Raw genomic sequence first — 18,932 nt, 5'->3', positions numbered from 1 at the left:
TTAATTTCATGTGTACAGCAAACTGTTATACAAATGCATATATTTACTTTTTTAGATTCTTTTCCCATTTAGGTCTTTTATGGAGTATTAAGCAGAGTTCCCTATGCTATACAGTAGGTCCTTATTAGTTATCTAGTTTATATATAGTAGTGTGTATGTGTCAATCCCAATCTTCCAATTTATCCCATCACCCATTTACCCCCCAACCATAAATTTATTTTCTACTGAATACATCTGTAACTCTATTTCAGTTTAGTAGATAAGTTCATTTGTAGCCTTTTTATAGATTCCACATATAAGCAATATGATATATGTCTTTTTCTGTCTGACTTACTTCACTCAGTATGAGAATCTCTAGAACCATCCATGTTGCTGCAAATGGTATTATTTTGTTCTATATAGAAAGCTGAGAGATAAACCCACACATTTATGGTCACATAATCTCTGACAAAGCAGACAAAAATACACAATGGAGAAAAGACTCTGCAATAAGTGGTGCTGGGAAAACTGGACAGTTACATATAAAAGAATGAAATTAGAGCACACTCTAACACCATACACAAAAATAAACTCAAAATGAATTAAAGACCTAATGTAAGGCCGGATGTTATAAAACTTTTAGAGGAAAACATAGGGAGAACACTGTCTAATATACATTGCAGCAAGATTTTTTTTGATCCATCTCCTAAAATAATGAAAATAAAACCAAAAATAAACAAATAGTACCTAACTTAAAGCTTTTGCACAGCAAAAGAAACCATAAACACCTGTATGACATAAATCACAGCAAGATCTTTTTTCACCCACCTCCTAGAGTAATGGAAATAAAAACAAAAATAATTAAGTGGGACCTAATGCAACAAAATTTTTTGCACAGCAAAGGAAACCATAAATAAGACTCAAAGACAACGCTCAGAATGTGAGAAAATATTTCCAATGAAACAACTGACAAAAGATTAGTCTCCACAATATACAAGCAGCTCATGCAGCTCAATATCAAAAACAAAACAAACAACCCTATCCAAAAATGGGTGGAAGATCTAAATAGACATTTCTCCAAAGAAGACACGCAAACACATGAAAAGATGCTCAACATCACTAATCATTAGAGAAATGCAAATCAAAACCACAATGAGGTATAACCTCACACCAGTCAGAATGGCCATCATCAATAAATCTAGGAAAAGTAAAATGCTGGAGAGGGTATGGAGAAAAGGGAACCCTCCTGCACTGTTTGTGGAAATGTAACTTGATACAGCCACTATGGAAAACAGTATGGAGAATCCTTAAAAAACTAAAAATAGAACTACCACATGACCCAGAAATCCCACTACTAGGCATATACCCTGAGAAAACCATAATTCAAAAAGAGACATGAACCCCAATGTTCATTGGAGCACTATTTACAATAGCCAGGTCATGGAAGCAACCTAAATGTCCATTAGCAGATGAATGGATAAAGAAGATGTGGCACATATATACAATGGAATATTACTCTGCCATAAAAAGGAATGAAATTGAATTACTTGTAGTGAGGTGGATGGAGTCTGTCACACAGAGTGAAGTAAGTCAGAAAGAGAAAAACAAATACCATATACTAACACATATATATGGAATCCAACAAAATGGTACTGATGAACTCAGTGGCAGGGGAAGAATAAAGACAGATGTAAAGAACATTCTTTTTTTTTTTTTTTTTGGAATAGGAGCAACATTTTATTTTATTTTTTTTATTTTTTGGGGGTACACCAGGTTCAATCAACTGTTTTTATACACATATCCCCGTATTCCCCACAGGGTGGTGGGAGGGGAAGCTGGGACAAAGTGAGAGAGTAGTATTGACATATATACACTACCAAATGTAATAAAATAGATGGCTAGTGGGAAGCTGCTGCATAACACAGGGAGATCAGTTTGATGACTGGTGATGACCTAGAGTGGTGGGTTAGGGAGGGTGGGAGGGAGGCTTAAGAGGGAGGGGATATGGGGATATATGCATAAATACAGCCGATTCACTTTGTTGTACAGTGGAAACTGGTACAACAGTGTAAAGCAATTATACTCCAATGAAGATCTGATTAAAAAAAAAAGGAAGAAACCATCAATAAAACGGGGAGGGGAAAAAACCCTCTCAGATTGGGAGGAACTGACAAGGGATTAGTCTCCCTTCCTTTATTAGCAGGCTTTCTTCTCCACTGACGCCTGGGTCCTCAAGTACCCATGAACTGGCTGAAGGATGAGACTGTGGACCGGCTGGTGACTCAAGTGAGTGGAGGATCCCCACGCAAGGCAGGGCTTCGTCCTAACTTCCCAGTGGTTGTGGGCATCTCTGCTCCCCACCGGGCTCTGATGCAGAGTTCTGAGGCTCCTCTGCACAGAAAACTGCCCCTGGGTTTCTCCACAGATGTGAAGGATGGTGGAGGTGAGGAGGGGCCAGAGATGTTGCTAACGCGGTTGATGTCTGTCCTTCCTCAGCCTCGCACCCCACGTCCCCACGTCCCCATCTGGTGCCAGTGTCCCAGGGCGAGGAGGAGAAGAGCAGTCCACCAAAGCCAAGCGCCCCATTCTTGGGACCCGGCTCCCAGCGCAGACACGTGGGTGGGGGTTGGGGGGGTGGGACCTGCGCGGTCTAGATCCCGCAAGGCGTGCAGGTGTTGGGGGTCTGTGGTGCCAGCACCTGTCCAAGCCCGTGAGACTCCTCCTACTCATGGGATGCGAGCAGCTTGGTGTTCCCTGCAGAGCCCAGAGACACCCAGAGAACTACTATTTTCTGGTTTTCTATGTTGACTTAAAAACTTCAGGGTTGGTTTGATCTGGAAAACACACTTGATATGTCTGGTCACATAAAGGTAGGATGAAGCAGCTGGGAACTTTCTCCTACCAATGTGGATGAATTAAGTTGCTGGTCACTGCTGTGACTCACCAGCTGTTTACCTGAGCTCTTGCTCTTCTTTTGCTCCCTTTGTTTCTTGCTTTATATTATCTCTGATGGAGTTGAAAACAGAGGATGAAAGAGGGGTTCCAAAGTACTGATTTTTAGGCAACTCTTTGTATTGGTTCACTCGGACTTTGAAATTAAAGTAGAAAACATTGATTAAAAAGATCTTGACTCACTTGCTGGTTTCTTTCACTCATGCTATCCTTGCCTTTTTTTTTTCTTAAAGTGATGGAAATCTTTTTTCATATGAAATATGTGGGAAGTCAGTACATAAGACAAGAGAGTAGTACTCCTTGGGTGAAGTAGGGCAGGGCTCTGAGCTGCAAGGAGCCTCCCCTATACATTCCCAGGGTGACTGAAACACAGTTTTTAAAATGTGACATAGAAGGTCGAAGATTGAATACACTCCCTTGAATCTGTAGGGAAAAAACAAAACAATAGCAAGGAAGCAATCCAGGGAAAGCTGGTTTCCCTGGGGTCCAAATGCTGCCTTGGGGAGACCCAGGCCGGATGATTGGACTCCACACCTGTTACCTGCCAGCCCAAAGACCTTGTGCACTCGGCAAAAGTTCCCTGAGCTTGAGTCTTCTCATCTTTAAGATAAATGCAGTTTCTTACACTGTAAAATAGTTTCTCCTCTGTTATTGTCAGTGTTAAATACAGTAAAATCTGAAAGAGATTGACATGTAGAAAACTCTGAATTGATGGATATTATAGCAAGGATTCCAGATGCAGTTGTTCATCAGCAAATGATTGGCCACGTCCAGTCACCCCAGGCTTGGCATTCAGGGTGCAGGAAGGCAGGAACAGACAGATGATATGTGTCCCAGTGAAAGCTGGTGGCTTTGTTTCCCGGTTCCAAGTGATCCACTGGGTTTTATCTGGACGGCTCTCCTCATGGGTCCAGTGGTGAGTGGATGGGATAAGCAGGTGACCGTGACTGGCCTGCTTCCCACCAGGGAGCAAAGCAGCTTAGGAAGGGAAGAGAGTCTGCAGTGGGCCTCACACAGAGGCCAGGTGTAAGTGCAACCGTTGTTTAGGTGAATCCTCCAAGTGGCAAAGCCATGTAGACAAGGTACTGAAAACAGCCAGCTCACTGGATAACCTTTGCTGTAAACGTCAGCCAGAAAATTGTATCAAATCAATAATGGAGGAGATGGTTCAAGATGGCGGAGTAGAAGGGTGTGTACTCACTCCCTTGTGCAAGAGCACCAGAATTACAATTAACTGCTGAACAATCATCAACAGAAAGACAGTGGAACTCACTAAAAAAGACACCCCACATCCAGAGACCAAGGAGAAGCCACAATGAGATGGTAGGAGGGGCGCAATCGTGATAAAATCAAATCCTATAACCACTGGGTGGGTGACTCACAAACTGGAGAACAGTTATACCACAGAAGTCCACCCACTGTAGTGAGGGTTCTGAGCCCCATGTCAGGCTTCCCAACCTGGGGGCCCGGCAATGGGAGGAGGAATCCCCAGAGAATCAGATTTTGAAGGCCAGCAGAATTTGATTGCAGGACCTCCACAGGACTGGGGAAAACAGACTCCACTCTTGGAGGGCACACACAAAGTAGTGTGCAAATCAGGACCCAGGGGGAGGGAGCAGTGACCGCATAGGAGACTGAACCAGACGTACCTGCTGGTGTTGGAGAGTTGCCTGCAGAGAGGGATGGCTGTGGCTCACTGCTGGGACAGGGACAATGGCAGCAGGGGTTCTGGGAAGTGCTCATTGGGTGAGCCCTCCTGGAGTCCCACCATTAGCCATGCCAAAGAGACTGTAAGCTCCAGTGCTGGGTCACCTCAGGCCAAACAACCAGCAGGGTGGGAATGCAGCCCCACCCACTGGCATACAAGTAGATTAGAGTTTTACTGAATTCTGCCTACCAATGCAACAGCCAGCCCTCCCCACCACCAGTCCATCCCATCAGAGAGCGCAGCCCACAAGCCTCTTAGATAGCTTCCTCCACAAGAGGGCAGACAGCAGTATCAAGCAGCATAAGAAGTATTTCATTCTGTGGAACTGAAAACCACAGCCACAGAAAGAGAGAGAAAATGAAAAACAGAGGAGTTTATATCGGATGAAGGGACAAGATAAAACCCCAGAAAAACAACTAAATGAAGTGGAGGTAGGCAACTTTCCAGAAAAAGAATTCAGAATAATGATAGTAAAAATGATCCAGGACTTTGAAAAAGGATTAGAGGCGAAGATTGAAAAGATGCAAGAAAAGTTTAACAAAGACCTAGAATAACTAAAGAACAAACAGAAATAAGTAATACAATAACTGAAATGAAAAATACAGCAGAAGGATCCAAAAGCAGATTAACTGAGGCAGAAGAATGAATAAGTGACCTGGGAGACAGAATGGTGAAAATTGCTGATGTGGAAAAGAATAAAGAAGAAAGAATGAAAAGAAATGAAGACTTGAGACCTCTGGGACAACATTAAATGCACCAACATTCACATTATAGAGGTCCCAGAAGGAGAAGAGAGAGAGAAAAGACCTGAGAAAATATTGGAAGGGATTATAGTTGAAAACTTTCCTAACATGGGAAAGGAAATAGCCACCTAAGTCCAGGAAGCACAGAGAGTCCCTGGCAAGATAAACCCAAGGAGAAACATGCCAAGGCACATAGTACTCAAATTGACAAAAATTAAAGACAAAGAAAAAAATTTTAAGGGCAACAAGTGAAAACCAACAAATAACATACAAGGGAACTCTCATCAGGTTAACAGCTGATTTCTCAGTAGAAACTCTGCAAGCCAGAGGGGAGTGGCACAATATATTTAAAGTGATGAAAGGGAAGAAACTACAACCAAGAATACTTTACCCAGCAAGGGTAAAATATTCAGATTCGATGGAGAAATCAAAAGCTTTGCAGACAAGCAACAGCTAAGAGAATTCAGCACCACCAAACCAGCCCTACAACAAATGCTAAAGGAACTTCCCTAAGTGGGAAACACAAGAGAAGAAAAGGACCTACAAAAACAAAAACAAAGCAATTAAGAAAATGGTAATAGGAACATACATATTGACAATTACCTTGAATGTAAATGGACTAAATGCTCCAACCAAAAGATGCAGACTGGCTGAATGGATACAAAAACAAGACCCATATATACACTGTCTACAAGAGACCCACTTCAGACCTAGGGACACACACAGACTGAAAGTAAGGGGATGGAATAAGATATTCCATGCAAATGGAAATCAAAAGAAAGCTGGAGTAGCAATACTCATAATAATGGATAAAATAGAATTTAAAATAAAAAATAGTTTTTAGACTTTAACTTTGATTACCTATAAATTTTCTGACTGTATCTCTTTAGATAACTTTTTTAGTGGTTGTTCTAGGTATTACATTATTTATACATAACTTATCACAGTCTACTGGTATCAACATTTTACCAATTTGTGTGAAGTATAGAAGTCTTCTTTCCCTTATGTTTCTTTTCCTTCCTCCTTTTATATTATAATTATCTTAAATATTTTCTCTACATACATTTAGAATAACATCAGACAGTTATAAATTTTGTTTCAATGTCAAGCATAATTTAGAAAACTCTAGAGGAGAAGGAAAATCTATTTCTTTTATCCATATTTTTACTCTTTCCTTTTTTTCTTCCTTCTTGATATTCCAAGATTCCTTATTTTATCATTTCCTTCTATTTAGAGAACTTTAGCCATTCTTCTAGATTTACTGGTGACAAATTCTCTTAGTTTAACTTAAAGGAAGAATGTGTTGATTTTGCTTTTATTCCTGAAGGATATTTTTGCTGGATGTAGGATTCTGGGCTGAGAGGTTTTTTCTTTCAACAGTTAAAAATTATGATGCTACTCCTTTTGGCCTCTAACTTTTTCTGATTAGTAATCCATATCATTCAAATTGTTTTTTTCCTGATGGATGAAGTATTATTTCTGCCTTGCTGCTTTCAAGATCCCTTCCCTTCCCTTCCCTTCCCTTCCCTTCCCTTCCCTTCCCTTCCCTTCTCTTCTCTTCTCTTCTCTTCTCTTCTCTTCTCTTCTCTTCTCTTCTCTTCTCTTCTCTTCTCTTCTCTTCTCTTCTCTCTTCTCCTCTCCTCTCCTCCTCTCCTCTCCTCTCCTCTCCCCTCCCCTCCCCTCCTCTCCTCTCTTCTCTTCCCTTCCCTTCCCTTCCTTTCTCCTCTTCTCTCCTCCTCTCCTCTTCCTCTTCCCCTTCCTTCCTTCCTTCCTTCCTTCCTTCCTTCCTTCCTTCCTTTCTTCCTCCTTTCTGCCTTTAGTTTTTTAGAAGATTGACTGTGATATGTCTTGGGGTGGATATCTTTAGCTTTATCTCATTTGGGATTTGCTTTACTTCTTGAATCTGTAGGCTTATGTGTTTTGTTACATTGGGAGTTTTCACCTATTATTTTTCAAGCACTTTTTAGCCCCTTTTTCTTTCTCCTCTTTGACTACTTTGACATGAATTTTAGATCTTTAACTATAGCCCCACAAGTCCCTGAGGCTCTGCTCATTCATTTTCAGCCTATTTTTCCTTTCTTGTTCAGATTGGGTAATTTCTGTTGTTCTATATTAAAGTTATCAGATTGTTTCTCCCATCTCTTACAATCTACTGTTGGGTTCATCCATTGAGTTTTTTTTTTTTATTTTATTTTTTATTTTATTTTTTTATTTTTTTGGCACATGGGCTTAGTTGCTCCGTGGCATGTGGGATCTTCCTGGAGCAGGGATCGAACCCATGTCCTCTGCATTGGAAGGCGGATTCTTAACCACTGCGCCACCTAGGAAGCCCCATCCATTGAGTTTTTTAAAAAATTTGGTTATTGTACTTTTCAGTTATAAAATATTCATTTGGTTCTTTATATCTTTTTTGCTGAATTTTTTTTTCATTTGTTTCAAGTGTTTGTAATTCATTGTTGAAGTATTTTATGATGACTGCTTTAATATATTTTCCAAGAAATTCTAATACCTCTTAACATTTGTTGATTATCTTTTTTTCACTCAAGTTGAGATCTTCCTGGTTCTTGGGATGATGAGTGATTTGAATTGAAACCTGGATATTTTGGGTATTATTTTATGTGATTTTAAACATCTGATTTAAACCTTATGGCCTAATTAAGTATTGATCTTGAATATCTGCTTTTCTCTAACACTGTCAGTAGGGGAAGGGAGGACACCCTGCCTCCAGGTGATGGTAGAATTCCAGGTTCTTTACTTGGCTTCCACTAACTTTTGACCTAGGGAAAGCCTTCTCATTAATCCTGGGTGTGGGTGAGAGTTTTCATTCCTGATGATGCCACCTTGTCAGGTATGGGAAGAGTGTCTTGTTATTGCCCCTTATGTGGTACCCACCAACACCAGGGTAGGAGGGAGGTTGCCTCATTACTGCTGGGCAGTGGTGAATGTCTACACTAGGCCTCCTCTGACACCACTCTATTGATGCTGGGTGAGGAGTAGTCCAGGTTGCCTGTGTGGTCTCCACAGACACTATTGAGGGGGAGAGAACAGAGGCTCTTTATTGCCTGGTAGGGATAAAACCTCTGGCTCTGTACTTAGCTTCACTGGTGTGGTCACAAGTTTTTTTCTGTTGCGTTTTGCTCAAGTAGACCAGTTATTACCTAAAATTTTCCTTCTTGCTAGTCTGTCCTTTTCCTTGCCCTTTGGCTAGAGAGATCAAGCTTTTGTGGGTATGTATGTGTGTGTGGGTCCTGTGACCACTGGAACTTTGGAGTTACTGGCTTCTTCAGGTCACATCTGGGAATCTGGGCAGAGAGAACAACCTGGGAACCCATCACTGTGTTGCTCATTGCATCCTACGGTATCTAGTTGATTTGCTTTCTCACCACCTCTCAGAATCTTCTTATGTTTGTGTTATACATCACTTCTAGGGGTTTTAATTGTACTTGCAGAAGGAACATTGAAAACTACATCTACTCTATCTTCCAAAATGAGAATTCTATAACCTACTCAATTCTATGGTATCTCACTTTTTACCTTGTAATATTTTTTCTCAGTGTTTGTTTTTCTAGTTCACCTACCCCTTCCTATGCTTATTGTTTATGTGGTATATATTTTCCCATCCATTTTCTTTTAACATAATGTGTCTGCAAATTAAAGAGTTTCTCTTCTTGATAGAGTATATTCGTGTTTTACTTTTCATCTGTTCTGATCACCTCTGCCTTTTAATTAGAATGGCTAGTCCATTAATATTTAATATAATTATTGATATGTTTTTAATCAGTATTACTCTTTTAAAAATTTATGTTCCTTCTTTTTGTTTTCTTCCACTGCTCCTCCTTTTGTGTCTTCTTTTGGATTATTGACTATTTTTTAAATGAATAATATTTTTATTTTTTATTTACTTTTTAGCTCTCTGCATTATTTTTTCAGTAGTTGACTTAGAGATTTAATACACATCTTTAGCTTCTCATAATATATTTAGAGTTAATGTAGTATCATTTTATATAAAATATAGCAGCCTTGCAAATGTAGAAGTCCATTTACCACCCCAATCATTTATACTATTGCTATCTATGTATTCTATTCATATATGTCTCACAAGACTTATATGTTTTCCTCTAAACAGTCATGTGTATTTTAAATAAACTAAGAGAAAGTTGTTGCTTATATTTATTTACATATTTACAATTTCAAATGCTATTCATTCATTACTGAAGCAATGCACTTCCTCTGATATAATTTCCCTTTAGTCTGAAGAATTTCTTTCGGCAATCCTTATAGTGCAGTTCTGTTGTTAATAAATTCCCTTAATTTTACATTATTTGAAAATGTCTTTGTTTTTCCTTCAATTTTAAAGAATATTTTTACTGGATATGGAGTTCTGCACTGGCAGATTTTTCTTTCAGCACCTCCAGGATGTTGTGCATCTGTCTTCCTGCTTTCATTGTTTCTGGTGGTGAGTGTATTTGAACCATTGTTCCCCTTTGTATAATGTGTTCTTTTATTCTGTCTCCTTTAAAGATTTTTCTCTTCATCTTTACTTTTCAACAGTTTGACTAGAATGCACCTAGATATGCTTTTCTTCATATTTCTTGTTTGGGTGTGCTGAGCTTCTTGGATCTGTAAATTGATTCCTTTCTCTAACTTTGCAAAGTTTTTGGCTTTTATTCAATTTTTTTTGTCTGCCTAATTCTTTCTTTTCTTGTGGTATTTAGATTACCTATGCTAGACCTTTGGACATTGTGTAACAGGTACCTAAAGCTCTATTCATTTTTTTACAGCCATGTTTTTTTTTTCTTTCTCTTCCTAAATTGGATGGTTTCTACTAATATAGTTTCAAGTTTACAAACTCTTCTGCTGTCATCTCAACTTTGCTGTTGACCCCATCCAGTCAATTTTTAATTTTAGAGTTCATATTTTTCATTTCTGAAATTTCCATTTTTATTTTTTGAAGTTGCTATTTCTCTAATGATATTTTCTATCTTTTCATTCACTCATTGTGCATATATTTTCCCTTACCTCATTGAACATTGTTTTAATAGCAGTTATAATGTCTTTGTTGATATTGACATCTGAGTCACCTCAGGGTTGGCTTCTGTTGATTGTATTTTCCCTTGAGTAAGGATAAACTTTCCTAGTTTATATATTGACTAATTTTGAATTTGATCCTGGAAACTGTAAGTATTATGTTGTAGAGACTCTGATTTCTGTTATGTCTCTCTAAGAATTTTGATGGTTTTGTTTAGTATGAAATTAACTTGCAGACTCTATCACCTGTAATGCTGGTAGTTTAAATCTCAATTTAGTTCTTTAAGCCTTATATGCAAGCTGTGCTGAGTCTGCCATCTACATGCTTGGTTCAGGGGTCAGCCAGAGACTTGGGCAGTGTTCATCCACAAAATTTATTTATTTATTTATTTTTATTTTTTTATTTTTTATTTTTCTTATTTATTATTTTTTTTGGGGGTACACCAAGTTCAATCATCTGTTTTTAAAAATATGGAACGCTTCACAATTTTGCATGTCATCCTTGTGCAGGGGCCATGCTAATCTTCTCTGTATCATTCCAATTTTAGTATATGTGCTGCTGAAGTGATCACCACAAAATTTAGAGAGTCCTCTTTCCTGGCTTATCCCCTCCATGACACATCCCTTCACTTTCTGGCAGATTTGGTGGCCTGGTACCTCAGGCCAGAAAGATGGTGGGCTTTACATGAGAATTTTAACCACCCTGCATTGTACCGAGACTGTCACCCCTCAGCTCAAATCTAAAGAAACAGAGACTCACCTATGTTTGTCCCTTCCTTCATGATGTGACTCCTCTCCAAAGCTATCCTGCTTTTCTTCACTTTTCAGAGCCTCAGATATTTAAAACTGTGTCCAGAGTTTATACTTATCTGCTAAAAGGTTGGTTTCTAGGAGCCTGCTCCAGCATACCTGCAGTGGAAGCCAAGGCTTTGTTTTAATATTTCTTAAGATATTCGAGAATGTTCTCTGCAATAAATTTGGTCACAATGTAAGATTAAGAATTGGTAGCTTAACCTCTCAGATCTCTGTTTAATTATCTGAAATGTTAGAAATAATAACAGTAAATAACCATGCTGTCATTTAACTATCTACTCATCAACAAATGTTTTGTCTTTTGTGCTAAGTGCTTTAAATGCATTATCTCATCAACTCCTCACTAGATCATTATGTAGGCATGTACCCTTATAGAGGTGGAGTTGTTAGCTCAGTTTATAGATGAGAAAAAGGCCTTCAAAGAGCTTGAGTATTTTTCCCCAGGCATGAATCCAGCTCTTTCTGAATCTTGAACCTGAGTGTTTAATCACTAATCAATGTGCCTTCTAGGACTATTTTTAGGAGTAGAAACTAGGGAAAACCATACAAAATGATCTGTAAATACAGAGCTGCAGCAATGATGTGCCATGGAAATACTTAGAAGGACACAAATAGTTATCAGGAAAGCACTCAGGATTCCTAGATCTAGACTTTTTTCTTTTCTGTGGTTTTGTGGAATTGCTTTAGTCATGATGCTGAAAGCATCATCTTTATTTATTTTTTATTTTATTTTATTTTATTTTTTTAGCTCTTTATTGGAATATAATTGCTTTACACTTTTTTTAAGCCCTTTATTGAAATATAATTGCTTTACACTCTTGTAGCAGTTTTTGAGGTACACCAAAGTGAATCAGCTGTATTTATACATATATCACCATACCCCCTCCCTCCCGTGACTCCTTCCCACTCTTCCTATCTCAGCCCTCTAAGTCATCAAGCATCATCAAGTTGATCTCCCTTTGTTATATAGCAACTTCCACTAGCTATCTATTTTTTTAAATTTTATTTATTTATTTATTTTATTTATTTATTTATTGGCTGTGTTGGGTCTTCGTTGCTGCACACAGGCTTTCTCTAGTTGCTGCAGGCAGGGGCTACTCTTCATTGTGGTGCGCGGGCTCCTCATTGTAGTGGCTTCTCTTGTTGTGGAGCACGGACCCTAGGTGCATGGGCTTCAATAGTTGTGGCACATGGGCTCAATAGTTGTGATGCATGGGCTTAGTTGCTCTGTGGCATGTGGAATCTTCCCAGAGCAGAGCTTGAACCCATGTTCCCTGCATTGGCAGGCAGATTCTTTACCACTACGCCACCTAGGAAGTCCCACTAGCTATCTATTTTACAGTTGGTAGTACACATATGTCTATGCTACTCTCTCACTTCATCCCAGCTCCCCCTCTGCTGCCACCCCACCACAACCCTGTGCCCTCCAGTCCATTCTCTACATCTGCATCTTTATTCTTGCCCTGTCACTGGGTTCATCAGTACGATTTTTTTAGATTCCATATATATGAGTTAGCATATGGTATTTGTTGTTCTCTTTCTGGATTACGTTGCTCTGTATGACAGTGTCTTGGTCTATTCACCTCATTAAATATAGCTCAATTTCATTCCTCTTTATGGCTGAGTAATATTCCATTGTATATATGTGCCACATCTTCTTTATCCATTCATTTGTTGATGGGCATTTAGGTTGCTTCCATGTCCTGGCTATTGTAAATAGTGCTACAATGAACATTGTGGTACATGTTTCTTTTTGGATTATGGTTTTCTCAGGGTATATATCCAGTAGTGGGATTGCTGAGTCATATGGTAGTTCCATTTTTAGTTTTTTAAGGATCCTCCAAACTGTTTTCCATGGTGGCTGTACCAACTTACATTCCCACCAATAGTGCAAGAGAGTTCCCTTTTCTCCACACCCTCTCCAACGTTTATTGTTTCTAAATTTTTTGATGATGGCCATTCTGACTGGTGTGAGGCGATACCTCATTGTGGCTTTGACTTGCGTTTCTCTAATGATTAGTGATGTTGAGCATGTTTTCATGTGTTTGTTAGCCATCTGCATGTCTTCTTTGTAGAAATATCTATTTAGGTCATCTGCCCATTTGTGGATTGTGTTATTTGTCTTTTTGGTATTAAGCTGCATGAGCTGCTTGTATGTTTTGGAGATTAATCCTTTGTCCGTTGCTTCGTTGGCAAGTATTTTCTCCCATTCTGAGGGTTGTCTTCTTTTCTTGCTTATGGTTTCTTTCACTGTGCAAAAGCTTTTCAGTTTCATTTGGTCCCATTTGTTTATTCTTGATTTTATTTCCATGATTCTAGGAAGTGGGTCAAAAAGGATCTTGCTTCGATACATGTCATAGAGTGTTCTGCGTATGTTTTCCTCTAGGAGTTTTATAGTGTCTGGCCTTACATTTAGGTCTTTAATCCATTTGGAGTTTACTTTTGTGTATGGTGTTAAGAAGTGTTCTAATTTCATTCTTTTACATGTAGCTGTCCAATTTTCCCAGCACCACTTATTGAAGAGGCTGTCTTTTTTCCATTGTATATTCTTGCCTCCTTTGTCAAAGATAAGGTGCCCATATATGCGTGGGTTTATCTCTGGGTTCTCTATTCTGTTCCATTGATCTACCTTTCTATTTTTGTGCCAGTACCATACTGTCTTGGTCACTGTAGGCTTGTAGTACAGTTTGAAGTCAGGAAGCCTAATTCCACCAACTCTGTCTTTCCTTCTCAAGATTGCTTTGGCTATTCAGGGTCTTTTGCATTTCCATACAAATCGTAAGATTTCTTGTTCTAGTTCTGTGAAAAATGCCGTTGGTAATTTGATAGGGATTGTGTTGAAACTGTAAATTGCTTTGGGTAGGATAGTCATTTTCACAATGTTGATTCTTACAATCCAAGAACATGGTATGTCTCTCCATCTGTTTATATCATCTTTGATTTCTTTCATTAGTGTATTCTAGTTTTCTGCATACAGGTCTTTTGCCTCCTTAGGCAGGTTTATTCCTAGGTATTTTGTTCTTTTTGTTGCAGTGGTAAATGGGAGAGTTTCCTTAATATCTCTTTTTGCTTTTTCATTGTTAGTGTATAGGAATGCAAGAGATTTCCGTGCATTAATTTTGTATCCTGCTACTTCACTAAATTTATCGATTAGTGCTAGCAGTCTTCTGGTAGAATCTTTAGGGTTTTCTATATGTAATATCATGTCATCTGCAAAGAGTGACAATTTTACTTCTTCTTTTCCAATTTGGATTCCTTTTATTTCTTTTTCTTCTCTGATTGCTGTGGCTAAAACTGCCAAATCCATGTAGAATAATAATGGTGAGAGTGGGCACCCTTGTCTTCTTCCTGTTCTTAGAGGGAATGCTTTCAGTTTTTCACCATTTAGAAGGATGTTGGCTGTTGGTTTCTCATATATGGCTTTTATTATGTTGAGGTAATTTCCTTCTATGCCCATTTTCTGGAGAGTTTTTATCATAAATGGATATTGAATTTTGTCAAAAGCTTTTTCTGCATCTATTGAGATGATTATATGGTTTTTATCCTTCAATTTGTTAATATGATGTATCACATTGATTTGCATATGTTGAAGAATCCTTGCATTCCAGGGATAAACCCCGCTTGATCATGGTGTATGATGTTTTTAATGTGCTGTTGGATTCTGTTAGCTAGTATTTTGTTGAGGATTTTTTGCATCTAAATTCATCAATGATATTGGCCTGTGATTTTCTTTTTTTGTGACATCTTTTCTTGGTTTGGGTAACAGGGTGATGGTGGCCTCATAGAATGAGTTTGGGAGTGTTCCTCCTTCTGCCATATTTTGGAAGAGTTTGAGAAGGATAGATGTTGGCTCTTCTCTAAATGTTTGATAGAATTCACCTGTGAAGCCATCTGGCCCTGGGCTTTTGTTTGTTGGGAGATTTTTAATCACAGTCTCAATTTCCATACTTGTGATTGGTCTGTTCATAGTTTCTATTTCTTCTTGGTTCAGTCTTGGAAGATTGTACTTTTCTAAGAATTTATCCATTTCTTCCAGGTTATCCCATTTATTGGCATATAGTTGCTTGTAGTAGTCTCTCATGATCTTTTGTGTTTCTGTGGTGTCCGTTGTTACTTCTCCTTTTTCATTTCTAATTCTGTTGATTTCCGTCTTCTCCCTTTTTTTCCTTGTTGAGTCTGCCTAATGATTTATCAATTTTATTTATCTTCTCAAAGAACGAGCTTTTAGTTTTATTGATCTTTGCTATTGTTTCCTTCCTTTCTTTTTCATTTATTTCTGCTCTGATCTTTATGATTTCTTTCCTTCTGCTCACTTTGGGGTTTCTTTGTTCTTCTTTCTCTAATTGTTTTAGGTGTAAAATTAGGTTGTTTATTCGATATTTTTTCTTGTTTCTTGAGGTAGGACTGTATTGCTATAAACTTCCCTCTTAGAACTGCTTTTGCTGCGTCCCATAGGTTTTGGGTCATTGTATTTTCATAGTCCTTTGTATCTAGGTATTTTTTGATTTCCTCTTTGATTTCTCCAGTGAGTTTTTGGTTGTTTAATAGTGTATTGTTTAGCCTCCATGTGTTTGTATTTTTTACAGTTTTTTTTTTTCAGGTAATTTATATCAAGTCTCATGGTGTTGTGGTCAGAGAAGATGCTTGATGTGATTTCAATTTTCTTGAATTTACTGAGTCTTGATTTGTGACCCAAGATGTGATCTATCCTGGAGAGTGTTTTATGTGCACTTGAGAAGAAAGTGTATTCTGTAGTGTTTGGATGGAATGGCCTATAAATATCAATTAAGTTGAGATGGTCTAATGTGTCATTTATATTTATTTTCTGTCTGGATGATCTGTCCATTGATGTAAGTGGGGTGTTAAAGTCTCCTACTATTATTGTGTTACTGTCAGTTTCCCCTTTTATGGCTGTTAGCAATTGCCTTATGTATTGAGGTCTCCTATGTTGGGTGCATAGATATTTACAATTTTTATATCTCCTTCTTGGATTTATCCCTTGATCATTATGTAGTGTCCTTCCTTGTCTCTTATAATAGTCTTTACTTTAAAGTCTAATTTGTCTGATATGAGTATTGCTACTCCAGCTTTCTTTTGACTTCCATTTTCATGGAATATCTTTTTCCATCGCCTTACTTTCAGTTTATATGTGTCCCTTGGTCTGAAGTGGGTTTCTTGTAGACAGCATATATAAGGGTCTTGTTTGAAAGCATGATTCTAAGAGCAAAATTCTTGCCAATTATTATGATGAGTCAAGAGATGGACTTTTTGATTGGGAGTATCTTTACATGTTTGGAGTTAGAGATTAAGAGAACAGGTGAAGTGGGCAAAGAAAAGGCCCTTTATAGTGAGAGAATCAGAAAAGGAGGCACCAAATTAAGTGACAGTGTTTTTATACTGTGGTCAAAAGGCTCTGCCCAGTTGTCTGACACTGGAGTAATAATAATAGTAGACACTAACTTTTATTAAGCATTTAGCATGCTCCAAGCATTGTGTGGAACTTTTATCTTTTAATTTATTTCTCAGGTAATATTATGGTCCCTATATAACTGGTGGAATCACAGAATCTTATTGAAGTTAAGTATCTTGTCCAAGCTTATGTAAATAGTACACATGGAGCTGGGGTTTGAATTCAATGTTGTGAATTTTGAATCACTCTCTTACCTCTCATAACAGTGCTTTTCTATCTGTAAACAGAAGTTCTTGCCACTTCTAGATATAGTCTATGAATTTATTTGATCAACATTTTAGCTTTACTGGTATTGGGACAATTTTCAATGTGTCCCAACACTCTCAGGTTGGATATCATCAAAGAGGCAGGAGAAAGGCAGCAGGAGAAACGTTTTAGCACTTTTCAGCAGGGGCTGCAAGGGTTCCTGCTTAAAGTCTGTATGACATCACAGTCTTGTTCAAAAAACTCCAGACTGCTGGAACCTGTAGAAAATTGAAAAGGATTAAGTAGGGACAGGTAAAATGAAGACTTTTTAACAAATTTTAAGCTCATGGGATTTGTTACCTCAGATATGCTATGGCTTCTACTGACATAAAACTTTCTTAAAGAATTAAATTAGGTACATTTATTAATATCCTAATGGAAGCAAGAGACACTCACTGTTCTGAAGGGTGTACTTAATCTTTTGTGGGTCCTCCTGCCCTCTGCCCTCCTTATTTTCACAGAGCTCTAGGGAACATGATCAAAGTCTGAACTGAGACATTAGAGGATGTGAAGAAAGATGTGTTTTCACTACATGAAGGTATATACATATTTAGAGGCTTTTAACATACTATTAAAAATTTTAATTATAATACAGACTACAATACAGACAAAGAGGAATAACTGGATTATTTTCTCAGCAATACTTTGCAAATATAGATCTTAAATATACAACAAGTGTTGGCAAAAAAAATAACAGTTGTTTCTGTTTCTTTAATGATTGCATTGTAATGTCAACAGGAGGTTGTCACCCTGAGGATTTCTAGCTACAAACTGTTGCATCTGTAACAACTATGGATCTGCACAAAATAGATTTTAAAAAAATCACTAAACATACATAAAGAAGTAGCCAACTAAATATTCCATGTAGAACTTCTTTTCCTTTATTTAAAGGTAATATGCATGGAACCCACATATCTTTTTTTTTTTTTTTTTGACTGTACCAAATGGCTTGCAGGATCTTAGTTCCCAGACCAGGGATTGAACCCAGGCCCCGGCATTGAAAGCGCTGAGAACTAACCACTGGACGGCCAGGGAATTCCCTGGAAACCACGTCTTGAATTTTTATTTTTTGGTACTGTTCTCATTTCTCATAAAATTCACTAGAGGTCATTCATGAAATATAAATTAAGTTATAGCGTTATAGGTAATTTCAAATATGTAAAAGTATAATTCAAAATAAGTCGTTTGTATTGTAAATATGACCATAATACATATCAATCTCCATTTGAAGTTTGCAAAGATAGCCCAGTTGTTAAAAATCTATTAGTGTGATATAGCACATTAATAAATTAAAGGAGGAAAAAATGATCATCTGATAGATGCTGAAAGAGCATTAAGTAAAATTCAGCATTGATTAATGATAAAAATACTGTTAGGAAACTAGGCAGAAAAAGAATTTCTTTACTTTCATGAAAGGTAATTTTCAAAAAATAAACATATTGGTGAAATTTTAAAAAGCATTTCTATTACAGTGAAGAAAAGCACAAGGAATCCTTCAATCTTTGCTTCTTTTTGCCTTTGTCCTGGAGGTTCTGGCCAGAGAAATAAGAAGAGAAAAAGGGTGCCACCATTCATTTGATGAGGGGGAAGGACCAAAGTAGGATTTCTAGAGCACGGAGGACCCGAAGACACACTGTGGGTTCTGTCTTCAAGCTGTGTCACAGGCCTCTGGACACCTGCCCACAGCTGCCTTCCCTTTCATTTCGTGCTTTCTCGTCTGCTTCTTAAGCTTCTGTCCCTCCCCTCATCTAATATCCAACCCACCACCCGAGCAGCAGTCCTGCTTGTGGCTGGCTTCTCCTCTCAGCAGCACAGAGAATAACTGCCTCTTCCTGAGACACCGTCCCTCACTGTGGATCCTGAGCCATGCAGTTCTGTGCACCCGCAGACCTGGCCTCATTCTCTGTTTCATCTCAGCAAAGACTTGGGGTCAGAATTTGCTTCCTCTTTAAGCTTGACCTTTGGCTAGTAAAAGCAGATGAACTTACAGTTT

General features: G+C 38.2%; 1 non-coding gene across 1 annotated transcript; it reads right to left on the bottom strand.

Moving 5' to 3' along the window:
- Positions 1-10,875: 10,875 nt before the first annotated feature.
- On the bottom strand, positions 10,876-10,982 carry LOC130832183 (U6 spliceosomal RNA). The gene has a single exon (XR_009048255.1). It is a non-coding gene; the product is annotated as a U6 spliceosomal RNA (small nuclear RNA).
- Positions 10,983-18,932: the final 7,950 nt, after the last annotated feature.

This window comes from Hippopotamus amphibius, chromosome 11, assembly GCF_030028045.1.
Source record: "Hippopotamus amphibius kiboko isolate mHipAmp2 chromosome 11, mHipAmp2.hap2, whole genome shotgun sequence".
Classification (NCBI taxonomy): Eukaryota; Metazoa; Chordata; class Mammalia; order Artiodactyla; family Hippopotamidae; genus Hippopotamus; species Hippopotamus amphibius.
This window is presented reverse-complemented; position numbering and strand designations above follow the sequence as displayed.